At 44.6% G+C, this 14,645-nt stretch overlaps 1 protein-coding gene and 1 pseudogene across 1 annotated transcript in view; both read right to left on the minus strand.

Annotated features, from left to right (window-relative positions):
* The window catches only part of LOC147678096 (hydroperoxide isomerase ALOXE3-like), a 436,539-nt gene that overhangs the window by 55,928 nt on the left and 365,966 nt on the right, over positions 1 to 14,645 (minus strand). The gene's annotated exons all lie outside the window — the stretch shown is intronic.
* Positions 6,893 to 8,401, minus strand: LOC147678097 (atlastin-3 pseudogene; annotated as a pseudogene).

The following is a 14,645-nucleotide window of genomic DNA, read 5'->3' on the forward strand; positions in this document are numbered from 1 at the left end:
CGCTCTCTCCTGCCCCTTCCCTGTCTTGGTCTCTCCACTTTTCCTCTGTTTCTGTCTCACTCTCTCCTGCCCCTTCACTGTCTTGGCTTCTCCACTCTTCCTCTATTTCTGTCTCACTCTCTCCTGCCCCTTCACTGTCTTGCCCTCTCCACTCTTCCTCTATTTCTGTCTCACTCTCTCTTGCCCCCTCCCCGTCTTGGCCTCTCCATTCTTCCTCTATTTGTCTCACTCTCTCCTGCCCCTTCACTGTCTTGGCCTCTCCACTCTTCCTCAGTTTCCGTCTCACTCTCTCCTGCCCCTTCACTGTCTCGGCCTCTCCACTCTTCCTCTGTTTCTGTCTCACTCTCTCCTGTCCCTTCACTGTTTTGGCCTCTCCACTCTTCCTCAGTTTCCGTCTCACTCTCTCCTGCCCCTTCACTGTCTTGGCCTCTCCACTCTTCCTCTATTTCGTCTCACTCTCTCCTGCCCCTTCACTGTCTTGCCTTTGTTTATTGTATTTGCACAAATCTAATATCTTGGTCTATTCCTTTTCAATAATCAGGCATTTTTATTTATTAGGTGTTTATGTTTTTGATGCGTTTATTCATAGGCACGCTATCTATCTATCGCCCTCACTCTATCTATCTATCGCCCTCACTCTATTTATCTATCGGCCTCACTATATCTATCTATCGCCCTCACTCTATCTATCTATCGCCCTCACTCTATCTATCTATTGCACTCACTCTATACATCTATCTATTGCACTCACTCTATACATCGCACTCACTCAGCACCACCACTCAGGGGCACCACAGAATCAATCTGTGCAACCATTCAACAACAACTGGTTCAAATATGTTCTCTCAATGTCCCAAATTTTATTACAAATGTCACAAAAAGATGTTAATACTTCACTTCTGTTCTTGGATTTTCGTCACAATAAAATACACTTAACACAATCTTCACAAAAGTTATTTACAAAAGTTTAAGCTATTGCTAATATAAATTACAATAACTTTTATTTAAGTATTAATTATTTAAAAAAATTAAAAGTCATTGTTATTTGTAATAGCAATACATCTAAGTCACGTAAATACAACACATATTGCATTACAAATGCTATAGGTGCCACATTTGCAAAAGTTATAACTATTGGCATTGTAAATGACAAAGCTATTCATTTAGCTATTTTCAAAACCAACACAGAAATAAAAAAATTGTCATTTACAATACCAATAGCTCAAAATTTCCTAATGCGAGACCTATTGCATTGCAAATGCTTGTTCTACTAGCGCGTAAACGTCACTTGGCAGCGGGGAAGTAACGCAATGTGGCTAGAGAACATGGAGCAGGACTGTTGAAGACCCCCCCTTCTTTCTCCTTTCAAAACGATCTGCCTGTGCCTACAGGTTTTTGGATGGTGGTCGAATTACTACTGCCGCCGTGTTGGAGACACTCACAGACGGCTAGCTGATGGCAGAGTTCAATGTTCAGTCCAAAAAACGCTGCCTGCTCCGTGGCTGCGAGGCGCTGCAGGGCGCTGGGATCAACGCACGAGGGGGGGAGGCGGGAGCTGGAGCCTACCGGCAGCGGGACCGGAGCTCAACTGCTCTGCCGCTCTACTCCTCCCGGATCCAAGGCAGGCTCCGAGGGCTGGCGCCAACTATGGCGCTACGGGGCTACGGGGAGCCGGAGCGGAGCCTAGCAGGAACGGGAGCCCGAACAGGCCCGGGGCCCGGGGCTCAACCGCTCTACGGTTCAGCCCGATGTTCTTTCCAGAATTCTTAACCCCGCAGTCCGCCAACGCCGCTAGAGCTGGCTGCGGCTGCCACCTCGACTCGGCTCGGCTGGTTCTGGTCTCCAGTATGCGATCTGCAGTAAACTCCGGAACAGACTGAGCTCTCCACTTCATTCATACTTCAGTAGCCCACAATAGGAAGAATACTCAAGCAAGGAACTGAATGATTTCCAGAATGAACGAAGCAACATCCAAGTAAAATGCACCGACACTGGAAAAGTGAAGGTAGTGCTGGCAAGACCTGGCTGGGCCCGAACTTTGGGGATCTGGTCAGGGAGAGCATTGAGGACAAAAAAGTGTTTGGTCCTGTCCTGAACGTTGAAGGTACCAAAACAGTACTTCTTCCACCATTTGCTGGTCACAAAGACAATCAATTTGTCTCCATGGATTTGATCAGAGCACACTATGAGGCTGATTCTCAACAGTATGCCACGTGGGCTCTTGGGTAGCTACCTGCCTCCTCTCACTACTGTTCAGGAAGTTCAGATGGAAGCCTTGATATCTCAAGATGCACATTCTCTCACACAAGAGACACCAACAAAAAACAAAGTTTATCTTTGTATATCAACTATGACATCTGTGCAGTCAACTATTAGAGAAACACAATTCAATTAAGAGAGAAGACAAGATTAATGTCTACATAAATGTACCACCGTTCGAGTCATCTCCCAGTTCTACAAATCCTGTTGAGCTGCCAAAAATAGATCAGGCAGTGGCAGTGGCAGAGGGTTGGGGTTCAAAGTTCTTTTAGATGGTTGAGATACTGTTGTGGAACAAATCTGCCAGGGTTTTGCAGAGTTGTGACTATGTTTTCTGGGGCTGAGGGTTGAAGAACTCTCTGATGATGTTGAAGAGTTCTTTGCTGTTGTTAGAACAGGCTTCAATGTTGTTGGCAAAGGCATGACATCTTGCCTTTTTCAGAGGTTGGTGGTATTTGTTGAGGAATGTCTTGAATGCTGCTCAGGGAGTGGCTCCTTTCTGGTGTGCCATTTCCTTTCCAGTCATTTGAAGTTGCTTTTGGTGGTTCTGCATTTAATGGTATACCTACTGGCCAGTTTGGCGAATCTGATGGGCTTAGTGGCCTTGACAGGGGCAACTCTGTTGGAGATCCATGCAGAGAAGTTCTTGACAGTCTATTTTAGTTGGTTTCAGTGTCAGGGTGGGAGGTGCTCGGGTTGTTGGTCCACTGGCTCTAAGACACCTTACTCCAGCTGTGATGTGAGGTGCTGGGCAGCTCAGTGGTGGTTCTGGGGATGATGACTTGGTTTGTCCAGGTGAGCTTGGTGACATGGCTGTACTTGACTGTGTTGCTAGCCATGAATTTGTGGTTGAGTGTGTGTCCTGTGATGTGTGTGTGAGGTTGGTGATCACTTGGGTGAGCCTGATGCTGTTCATGCTTAGTAGAAGGTTGGCGGTGTAGTGATGCTAGTATCGGCGAGGTGAAAATGAGGTCTCCAAGGAAGGTGTAGTGTGTGGAGTCAATGGGGAACATGGTGACGAATTTGATGTTGGCATCCCAGAAGCTGGTGCGAGCTCCAGGAAGTCTGTAGGCAAGGGTGCCTCTGATAGTGGTTTTGCTGTCAATTTAGAGTTTGAAATTGGGGTGTCCCATGATGGGGGTGGTGTGGTCTGCAGTCGTGGTGCCGTTGATGAACTTCTTTGTGCATGATGGTGATTCCACCTCTGTGTTTGTTGATTCGGTCTCTGTGTGCTATTTTGTAGCCGATGGGTGTTGCTGAGGCAATGACAGGCGCAGGAGCATTGTTGAGCCAGGCCTTGGTGAGGAAGATAATGTTGCAGGTGAGGGAGGAGATGGTGTCCCAGGCCTCAGTGGTGTTCTTGCAGAGTGATCTTGCATTGAACAAGTGGCAGTGGATTAGTTCTAGCGCAGTTGTGGTTGTTGTGATGGTGGTCGCCATGCGTACTGTTTTTCCAGTGTTGCAGGAAAAAGACACTGCCAGCAGGAAAAAGGTCCCACCCTGTAATGAGCAGAGGTGCAACAGCAGTTGTTGTTGTGGAGTCTGGGGTCCAGGGTATGGAGTTTGGTGTATCTTTGGGTAGCGGGATAGACAGGGTTCCTGGCGCTGGGTGCAGGACAGGGGCGAATGGGCTTGCATAAGGCATCCCAGCGGTGCTGCGTGCGTCCACTTTGACCTCCATTAAGTATGTCCTGGGAGGATGGAGGTGCACTGTGAGCAGCATAAAACAGCAGGAAAGCAGTGAGTACAACAGAAGCAAAACAGAAGTGTAAAGTAAAGTATGTATGCAGTACAAAAACAGTTAGAAAATCAAAATGCAGCACAGAAGAGTTGGCCTAAAGGCTAGGGCGGTCAACCTCGAACCTGGGGAACTGAGTTTGAGTCCTGCAATGATGCTGAACATCCTGTGATTCTGGGCAAATCACTTAATCTCCTTGTGCCCAACCAAAATGAATGTGTGTCCTCATGTAACATAAGTAGTGCTATGTAAAGCCCTCAAGTTTGCGCTATATAAAACCCTGCAAATAACAACAACAAAAAACACAACAAAAACAAATTAATAAAACAAAGTACAAATAAACAAACAAAATGACACCAAAATCAAACACATTTTTTATTGGAAGACAGAGATATGAAATGTATTAGTTAGAGTGGAAATAGTGCCAAGAATCATAGAGGGCCCATGATAGGCAGTGATCACAGTAGACCAAAATCTAGGCGCATTTTGACAATGGTCGAGATGTACCATGGATCTGATACTCCAAGTGGGTTAGTTCTGGTCAAAGATTTTTCCTCCTTTAAGCTACAATCGACCACATGAGTACATTTTTAAGGCCCTCCCTAGTGGACCGCACTTAGAAACTCACATTGTGACAGTCAGAGGTCAAGTAGCAGGGTCCAGTCCAGGTCCAGGTACAATGGTTAGCTGGGTAATTGCAGGGAAAGGCATCTTGTAGCTTGTTGTATTCCTGTAGCTTTAACAGGAGGTCAGCCTTATGACCCATGGAGTCAACTTCTTCAGTTCCGGTACCAGAGAGAGGAGGTCCAATCCATTCAAGGCTCTTCTCAGGTTTTAGGTAGCAGGTACAGTCCTCTTTTGATCTTCCACAAGTCCAGCAGTGTTCTGAAGCATGTGCCTAGGATATTGCACATGTATGCATAACACAAGCATAATGGTGGAAATGACTTCTGGTCAGGCCTAAGCAATCAGGCAAAAGTTCCAGGAACCAATCCTACCAACTTTGGTAATTTTCAAGATAGGGAAAATCTTTCACCACTGCATTTGGTCTCTGAGGACTACTATGATAAACCTACTGTCCACCTACATCTAATACCAATATCCAATTTGGACACGTCACTCTGCCTTTAAAAAACTAAGGGACATAATTCAGTTAGAACAACGTAGGGTATTCCAGCTACTAGACAGTGGATACACAAAAAGTGTTTTGGCATACTTTAAGTGTCCCCCCAGTGTTATAAGTAAACCCAGCTGCCCTGTCAAGTGGAATTTGACATTCAACCAGAATTCAACTTAGTAATATGAAAATTGATGCTCACAGTCCCTCTTTACATATTCTGTCAGGTTCAGAGGAGTATTCTCTGCACATTCACGACAGACTATTGTTGTTCTTAAGAGGCATTTCACACTCATTCATATCTATCCAAATGCTAGTTATTGGTTGGCAGAAGTGGGAAAGCAAATGTAAATGGGCGTCCAGAGGATTTAGGGAGGTAAAGTTAACGTTCTAAAAGTATATTTTCCACAATATGTATACCAAAAGTCAACTTTAACATTGAACTGTGTTTTAATTCACTAACTGAAATTAAACATTAATAATTGAATAATCTAACCCAGCATTTTCCTACATAACAGCCAGCCTTGCTATAGTGGAAATAGATTTTGGTGCTATTTAACTTTAAGGACATGTTTAGCATTACATTCCTACATGTTCTACTTTTAAACACCATGAACCCTGCCTTATGAGCTGCAAGTCCTACATAGGAGTGACATATAAATATCTAAAAAAAATGTTTTGACTCGTCAAATAGGATTATTTTGACAAGTCAAATTTGCAGATTAAAATGACAATGGCCAGGGTACAAATTGAAGATCTGCAGTCATGGTTGCATTGTCACTGTATTGGTGGAAAAATGGGTGCTACAGTCCACTAGTAACATTTAACTTACAGGCCCTGGATTCAACTTGTACCATATACTAGAAACTTATAAATAAGTTATATATACAATTTGGGTATGCCAATTTCAGAATGTTCAAAGGGAAGCAAAAGCACTTTATCTCTCCTTAGTAGGGGGTAAAGTGCACAGAATTCTGCAGCCAGCAAAAATATCTGATCTAGCGAAAGGCAAAAAATCTACGGTGACCAGGATAACACCAGAACCTGGGCTTCTATGGGAATTCACAAGAGCATATTATCAAGCCCATTATCACCACTTTATCAACAGTTTCCTGTCAATAAAAGCGGCGATAATGTATCGCCCTTGCTTGATAATATGGCTCAAAATTCCTACAGTGCTATTCTAGCCATTGATAGAGTTAAATTCAACACTAAGAAACGTGAACTAGACCCATCTGAGGCACTGAAAAATTTCGGAACAGCAGTATCTCCTACCCCTTTCTCTGTTAAAAAGGCATTTCCCTGAGATATGGAAGGTGGAACGGTTCAGTCTCACAGTAGATGACTGTGGTTTGTGCAAAAGAGGTATAAGCCTCCCTTACATCCTCAATATTTTTCAATGCCGACAATGAGCCTGAAGTAGATTAGGCATGCATTGCTTTTTCAAGCAAAAAATCAATCAGTAGACTAAGTTTTTTTTAAAGATTTGAGAAGGAGAAGTCTGAATGAAGAAGCGTGGCGAAACGTTTTCAGTTCATCCTGTAATTCGTCCTTTAAACCTCTTCGGAATAGGGTCATCTGAGTGCATTCTACCCATGAGGTAACTTTGAACAATAGGATAGCGCATTCGAATTTCGTTCATATATTTATTTATTTATTTATTTATTTACTGACATTTATAAAGCGCAAACAAATAGCCGTAGGCGTCTCGGCGCTAGACTACAGTAATGTCCCTCCCCAGTGGTGAAGTTCATGCGGACTGGTGTGCTGTGCTGTCTTCTCACTTGCGCTTCTTGCCCTCAGATCGTGCTCCGATAGCTGTGTCATCACCTGCTCTTTGTCCTCGAGTAGAGTTATTAAAGCGGGTTTGAGCCTGGTCCAGGACATATCCAGCACCGGAGTCGATGGCGCTTCCCAGATCCCGGTACTGCCCAGAGTACTTGATATAGCCCCAGGTCAGGAGGGCAATAAGCAGGAGTCCCACAGCACAGTTGCAGAGCTGTGCCCCAATGCCCAGGCCCACGAAACCCATTATGCCAGACAAGATCTAGAGGACGGCGATGACTGCGAAGAGCACGGCTGGGGTGCGAAAGGTGCTAAAGATATTCTTGCTCTCGTTGTGCTTGCTGAAGTTGGCATATTGCTCGTCGATCTCCTGTTCCAGCTCGTCCTGGTAGCGCTGGCTGAAGTCCTTGCCACCCATCTTCTTGATCTTCTGGAAGTGTTCGATGGCATCGTCGCGGAGCTCGTTGTGCTTCTCCTCTAGTTTTTCTGGAGACATGTAGGGCTTGTCACCTCCACAGGTCTGTTCCATTCCGTTATAGTACAGGTCTCTGGCAGCAGCTACTGCAGCGAGATTATTGGCCTCTGCTGTGGCCTGAAGCATTGATTTAGGGTGTGGCAAATCTTCTCCTTGGTAAATTTTAATATATGCCTTAAAGTACTCCAGCAGTCCTATGCAGGTCACCTTCGACCCGTTGATCTCCTTCTCCATCAAGCTGCTAGAGTCAAGCACAAATGGGATGAGCTGCTGGAGTTGTTCCTTAAATTCGTCTGCAATGTCTTTCAGTCTCCCATCGAAATTGGGACTGGTGGCCACTTTGAGGCCAGGATGCGGCAAGAGAAAACAGTTGACGTTCGTGAAACAGGAGTGAATGTGCTTGCGGACATTCCGTATTTCCTCATGTTGATGTTCGGTTACCCGCAGTCTCTTTTCCAAGAAGGGCTGCCCTCCAGACAATCCGTAGCCATATTCATATGGAAAGCTCCAATCTCGAACCAGGAACATCAGGGTCTGAAAAGGCTTCAGGAAAATCTCATCCATGGCCAAACACCCATATTCTGTAAAGAGCTGTAGCTGCTGCAGATCATCCTCTTGAATATTCTGGGACAAGTTATAGATTTGGATGGAGCTGGTCATTGTGCTGAGAGCGAAGATGGTAGCACAATCTTTTACTGTTGATTGGCTGTCAAAAGCTCCCTGGGTGTCCATCAGAACTACTGCAACCTTCTTTCCATTTGGCTTTTCGACAGTGAACACTTCACTCCAGATCTGAATGCCAGTGGTTTCTGGGTCAGAACCTCCTCGCCAAGAGAAACCAGTCAATGGCTCATCCTTTTCACCCATCCAGTTCGACTGTCCGCCATCCTTCTGGCTGTAGACATAACGCAGCATGAAGTCCAAGAGGAAGGATTTGCCCTTTCTGAATGCTCCGGCAACAGATACTACCACAACGTCCAAATCCCGTACATGGTCCTGCAGCAGCACACTCTCCAGCGCCTTCTCATCCAGCATACTCTCATACAGTATACTCAGCGGAAGCTTCAGGATCAGGTATTTCAACCATCTTCTTGAACATTGAAAAATACTTGTCTCAATTGTGCTGGCAAGGGCCTTTAGCAGCAGCCAGAGGAGTCACGCAGGCCTGAGCTGCACCAGTCAGCAAACAGTCACGTACCTCACCTTGGATATGTTGGGGGGAACTAACCAAGTTAAAAGACAAAATAAACTGCCAAGCTCTACAAAAACTCCTTTAGCCTCTCTCTGGAATACTTAGGAGTTGAATAACCGATGACAGGAAGGTCATAAGACCTGGAGTGGATTGCTTGATGAAAAGCAGCATATTCCTTAACTGGTCCAGCTCCATTATTTGTAGCTGAAGAACAATCCCCAGGTCCAAACCAGGATCCAAGTTAAAAATAGATGTATACTTTCAGCATCCTAACCTGTTCTGGCAGGCTACTTACCAGCAAACCAGATCTGGGTCTTCTGCTGCCTGAAGTAAGGGCATCTATTCCCTAAACCCACAATGTCACCACACAGAGGACTATGGGGTAGGCAAGTGCCTTTGAGAAGTTGCCACCTTCTCAGGGGGAAAAAGTCAGAGGCATTAAAACGTCCGAGCCTGAGTAACTGTTGTACAATGCAAGATACTGCAGGTCTCAGATGCCCAGACAACTGTAACGCTAGAGTCACATCACATTCTTTTAGACACCTGCAATTTCTGTCCCTCAGCCAGAAACCTTGGTGTTCACTTTAACACTCCTAAACAAATGGAATCATGATCCCTGCCACCACAGCATGCTACCACATAATTATAAAAAGAATACATACATGTCTATCATCTCACACAATTGAGACAATACTTAATTCACTAGTAGTTAGTAAAGTAAAATCACTGGAACAGCCTGCTTGGGGTTCTCAGTAAAACGTATTTTCCCCCCTGGACAAGATCCTGAACTTTGAGCCGAACCCTTACTCAACCTGACAAGGCACACGCCTACCATCCCTTTTGCAACCCCCTACAAATCATTGATTTTAAAAACTGTGTTGTTGGTTATCACCCACCTTAAGCAACAAACAGTCCTTATCAGGGTGGACCAATAAATTCACCAGATTAACATGAACTTAACCTACTGGTAGCTATTGCACAGAGCAAACAGGTATAACTTGGATGCAACGTCAATAGATTGTTTTTGCTGGCTGTAGAACTATGTGTACTTTATCCCTGCTAACTCGAGGTAAAGTGTCTGTTATCCCCTTTTCAACACGATGCAATTGGCAAAACCCTGCCTGGCATATGTAACTGACCTCCAAGTTCCTAGCCTGTGCTGCAAAAGTGTATGCCTGTAAGGTAAATGTCACATGTGAAATGCAGTACCCATTTTACCATCCTCTACAGTGACAGTGTAAATATGACTGCAGGCCTACCACATGTAGCCTGGTTGTGAAATTTTAAACTGCAAGTTCCACTTGCCAAAAAAACTCTTTTGGCAGGATTGAACCATCCTTTTGAATATTAATAAGTAGGCGTTACTTCCAATAAGACAGCATGCATTGTTTTCTAAGTAGGACATGTAAAAGTTTAATGTTGAACATGTCCTTACAGTGAAAAGGCTCGGAAAGCTATTTTCACTGTAGCAGGGTTTAGGTCCTATAGCTAAGCATTTGGATACAATATTACATTTCATCATGTTATCTTTTGATTGGAAGCACCAATAAATTTATCTTTGGACTTTTTGAAATATTTATTATAAGCACAATTTGAATGCCAATGGCAACTGTGCACTTGTCTGATGCAGAAATAGTTTCAGACAATCTGATGTTTTACTTTTGGACTTAGTGTCTGAAATTAAAGTTACAATTTCTCAGCTGGCAAGGTAACATTCTGTGGTCAGAGAGGGCATTGCAACCTCAGATAGACGCTGGACGAGTTGTTGGTGAAAACGTTCACTTTTGGTAAGAAAGGTCACAATGATACACATTTGAATTTCATCCCAGAGAAGGTCTATTGGTGGCCGGATACTTTTGGTGCTTTCAGCCAGTAAAAATGTCTAGATTTGGACAAAGTCACTTTTTGGAGCTCAGATTCATCCCTTGGGCCAAGGCTCTAGTCTATTTCCCAAGAGGTCTCCAGGAGGGCAGATGCCTTCCTCCTGAGGTCTCGCTGGATTGGATTTGTTGCTATGGAAAAGCTCTGAGAGAGAGCAACCTGAATCTTTGGCCAAGAAGAGACAGTCCTTCATCTGATGAGCTTGGCAGGTTGGTCCCAGTCCTCCAGAGGTCTTTGAAGTTGAAAGGTTATCAAATCCCAGGTGTCGAGAAAGGTATAGGAGGAGTATACTATGACACCAGTCAAGGGTCAAGAACCTTGGAGACAGCATTTAGGGGTTGAGATAGGGGTTCAGATTCACTGCATCGAAAGGCCAGCAGCAGGGTCCAGAGCAGGTCCAGTTGGAACTGGTCAGCTTGCCAGTTGCAGAAAAGGCCTCCTGAGCATGTTATGTCCCTGTAGCTTGAAGAAGTCAGACTTATGACCAATACAGTCAACTGATTTTTCCTGCGGAACCAGTCTTCTAGACTTTCTCAAGTTACATACATCAGGTCCATTCCTCTTCTGTACTTCCACAGGTGCAGAAAGTGTTCTGAAGGTACTTTGTATGTCACATTTATGTATGACACCAGTCTGTGGATAGGAGTTATTCCTGGGCCCTCCCTAAGCAATAGGTTGAAAGTTTCAATGGGCAGCACTATCCACCTTCGAAGTGATGTTTGCCCTACTGCAAACACTCACTCAGTGTCCCTCTTTTCCTAACAAAGAAGGCAGAACCTTTCTTCCCCTCTGCAAAGCTCCTACACCAACCCAGAGGTATGCCCATCTAAATGAGCAACCCTTCCTCAATGGGCACTCTAAGTCAGTATTGAGGCAGACTTCCGACCACTGGCATTGGTATTTGCCTGACTGGGGAAACAAAGGAGGGCCCTGTCTAGGTGTCCGCTACAATATGCCTATGTTAAGTTTTTTGGGCACAGCCAACCCGACATAATGAAATAGCATCACCACCCCACAAACCAGGCCCTTTGTCCCTGCTCTGGGAGCAAGTTCACACCTCATCAAGGGGGCTATTCAGCAGCTAGCGGAAAAAGTCCATGCAAATGGGCCTCCAGAGGCTCTAAACAAGGAAAGGTCACATTCTGAAACTATCTTTTTCAAATAATGTCTCACAAATCCAACTGCGTTTGAGAATTGAACTTGTAATAAATATTTAAAATAGTATTAAAATTAATTTTATAGGAGTGTCCTAGCCAGAAATAACATTATTGAATTTAATGTTAGGTCTCAAATCTTTCCTAAGGAACAGCCAAACCCGCTACACAGAAAATTGCTTTTGGGGCCTTTTACTGTATTGGCATGTTCAATATTATACTTAAAAGGAGGGTTTAGGTCTGTCAAATTACGTTTTACAGCTCTAATTTGCAGTTTAATACTTCACAGTCAGGATATAGAGAGTAGTCCTGCAGTCATAATTATGCTGTCACTGAAATGGATAGCACAATGGCTGCTGCAGTCCACTTATGACATTTAAATTACAGGTCCTCAATACTTTTTGTACCATATATAAGCAACCAAACGGTAAGTTAAATATGCCGAGTATAAGAATTCCAACTTGACAATGTTGAAAAGGGGAGAACACAGTGAATTTACTACTGGCTCGCAGAGATAAACGTCACACAGTTCTGCAGCAAGCAAAACCAGTTAAGGCAATAATCTGGGGGTACACCACACACAAGATGATCATTTCCAAAACCCTATTCTCACTGTCATTGCAGTTGATGGCACAATAGGTGCTCAGTCCACTGGTGGCATTTAAATTACAGGCCCTGGGTGCACAGTTTACCTTAAATTAGGGAGATATATAGGGAGGTTAAATATTCCAATTAGAGTTATACCAATTTGAGCATGTAAAAAATGGGGAGCACAGGCACTTTATTATTGGTTACCATAGATATAATGCAGAGAGATTTACTGCCAGCAAAAAACAGATAGGGTAAAGACCTGGGGGGTAAACCACACAAGAAGTTGTCATTTTTCACAACTGACATTCATAGACCATTCATAGTCCATCTTTCCTATATAGTGGCTGAAAATACCACCTCCCGTAATTTACAATCCTCCAACTATTCCCTCCTGGTTACAACCAAACCAAAGGCACACAGCATTGATGTCAGAACCCATTTCAGAGGGCTACGGGAAAAGCAGGAGCAAGTGAGGCCAACCATGAGGGTTGTGGACCTTTACTCCTGAAGTCAGGTGGGCCTGTCCTACTACGCATCCTGAATAACAGGGCAAACTACTACGTCTTCACCACTTGACTTTCAGCAGTAGCACATTTTGGGATGAACAGTCCAAGCCTTCTCGTAGGGGGAGGTAAATGCTTGGTGTACACAGACTCACAAAAGAAAACATGGGCAGGAAACCCAATATATTAATGCCCTGCCAGATAAGTAATAAAAGTGGAAAAGTAGTATTTACATATGAACGCAAAGTGAAATACACCACAATGCACATAATACACACAGTCTTCATAAGGCTGGCACTAATGTGCTGTCTGGTTACGTCACTGATTCTCACTCCCCTTTCAGAGGACAATGGTTATTGCTCATTCACAAGAGATAATAATTCAGGGTACGTCCCACTAGAAAGTTCAAGTTTTAGAAGTTCCATAATGGCATCTTAAAAGTCAAAGGGCCTGATTACGAGTTTGAAGGTGCTGGAACAGGACAGCACGCCTCCACCCTGCTCCCACATCAGCAAACCCAACCCGCTGGCCATGTGCCAGATTTCAACCTTTCTCGATGTCTGGTGGACAGTCCTTTGGCATTCCCACAATGGTGCATTTGATTTCTAGGCTGGCTGCCTCATAACTGGGTGGTACGCATCTTTTGCTAAGCAGTATTTTATGTTCACATTTCAGACAAAAGAAGGGAGTGCGACGACTGATCAATTATTTTCGCATTTGAAAAATGCCCACAATTGGAACGGCGAAGCAAGTTCCTATGTGGCATGGAATGTCAAGTCCATGCCATGCAGGAACTGGGCGTGCATGAACATGCCATGTGCCCTCCTGCATGCATCCCCATGGCCTGAAGCACCAGGGTGCCCTGTAGGGTCCCCTTAGTTTCCTCACTGTCAGCAGTTTCATGGCATGAACACCATCATGAGACCACTGGCAGTGAGGAAACTCGTAATATGCTTCCCGGGCCTCAGCGGCTCCACCAAGCATATTGTGGTCTAACTCCTCCTCGCCACCTCCAGGGATCGTGGATCCCTTGGCGGTTGTGGCAGTCCCTTGGCCGTCTGACCGCTGAAGTTTTAATTTGGCAGTCGTACAACAATAACCTCCAAGGACTGAAGAATCCACTGATGTACGCAACCTACAATGGAAAAATATCAGGTGTAGGAGGAAAAATATGCACATTCCATGCTTTATAATGACCATGATAACCATAACAATAAGAAAGTAATAAGATAATTAAGTTATATAATAATACAAGAAGAATCTAATATAATGTATATCATCAAGCTGTCAGTAAAAAGAGAGGTATTGGATGGCTATGACTTCAACAGGAGTATGAGAGGGGAATGGAGGGAGGGGATCTGCTCTTCATTGTACTAGTCATCCGACAGATGTTGCCATATCCCAACAGTCAATCATTCTTACTTGCTCTTGCTTGGAGGTGCAGATCAGGGGGCCTGGATGTGCATCAGTGAGCAAAAGCCTGATGATGCAGGCGAGGTTGCAGGTGTTCACAAGGCTCCAAGAATCGTGCAGTAAGTCTTCCTGAGTCTCATCGGCTGTCTCAGGTGCTCCTGAGTTTGGATGATGACATCTGTGCTCTTTTCTCTTAAGTCACACCTCACTATGCTGCTCTAGCAAATGGTTATCCAGGAGAATAGCACATTTCATCACCATGGTCCCCTCTTCCTTACAGGGAATGCTAACAGTGCACTGGGGCAATGGTCTTTATGTTTATCCCAGTGCCACAACAGAGCGTCAGCCCTAATCTTCATCAGAACCCCCATCTAGCATACAGGAGTCGTAACAGCACATAAAAGACAGTGGTCCCTTCAGGCCACAACTCTGTACATGGAATGGCTCGGTTATTGTCACTGTGCTGTACCAGGGCCCCAGCTGTTATCTTGACTGTGTACCCATTTTGGCATATAGGAGTCTTGACAGCAGCACTTG

This window comes from Lissotriton vulgaris, chromosome 12 (genome assembly GCF_964263255.1).
Source record: "Lissotriton vulgaris chromosome 12, aLisVul1.2, whole genome shotgun sequence".
NCBI lineage: Eukaryota > Metazoa > Chordata > Amphibia > Caudata > Salamandridae > Lissotriton > Lissotriton vulgaris.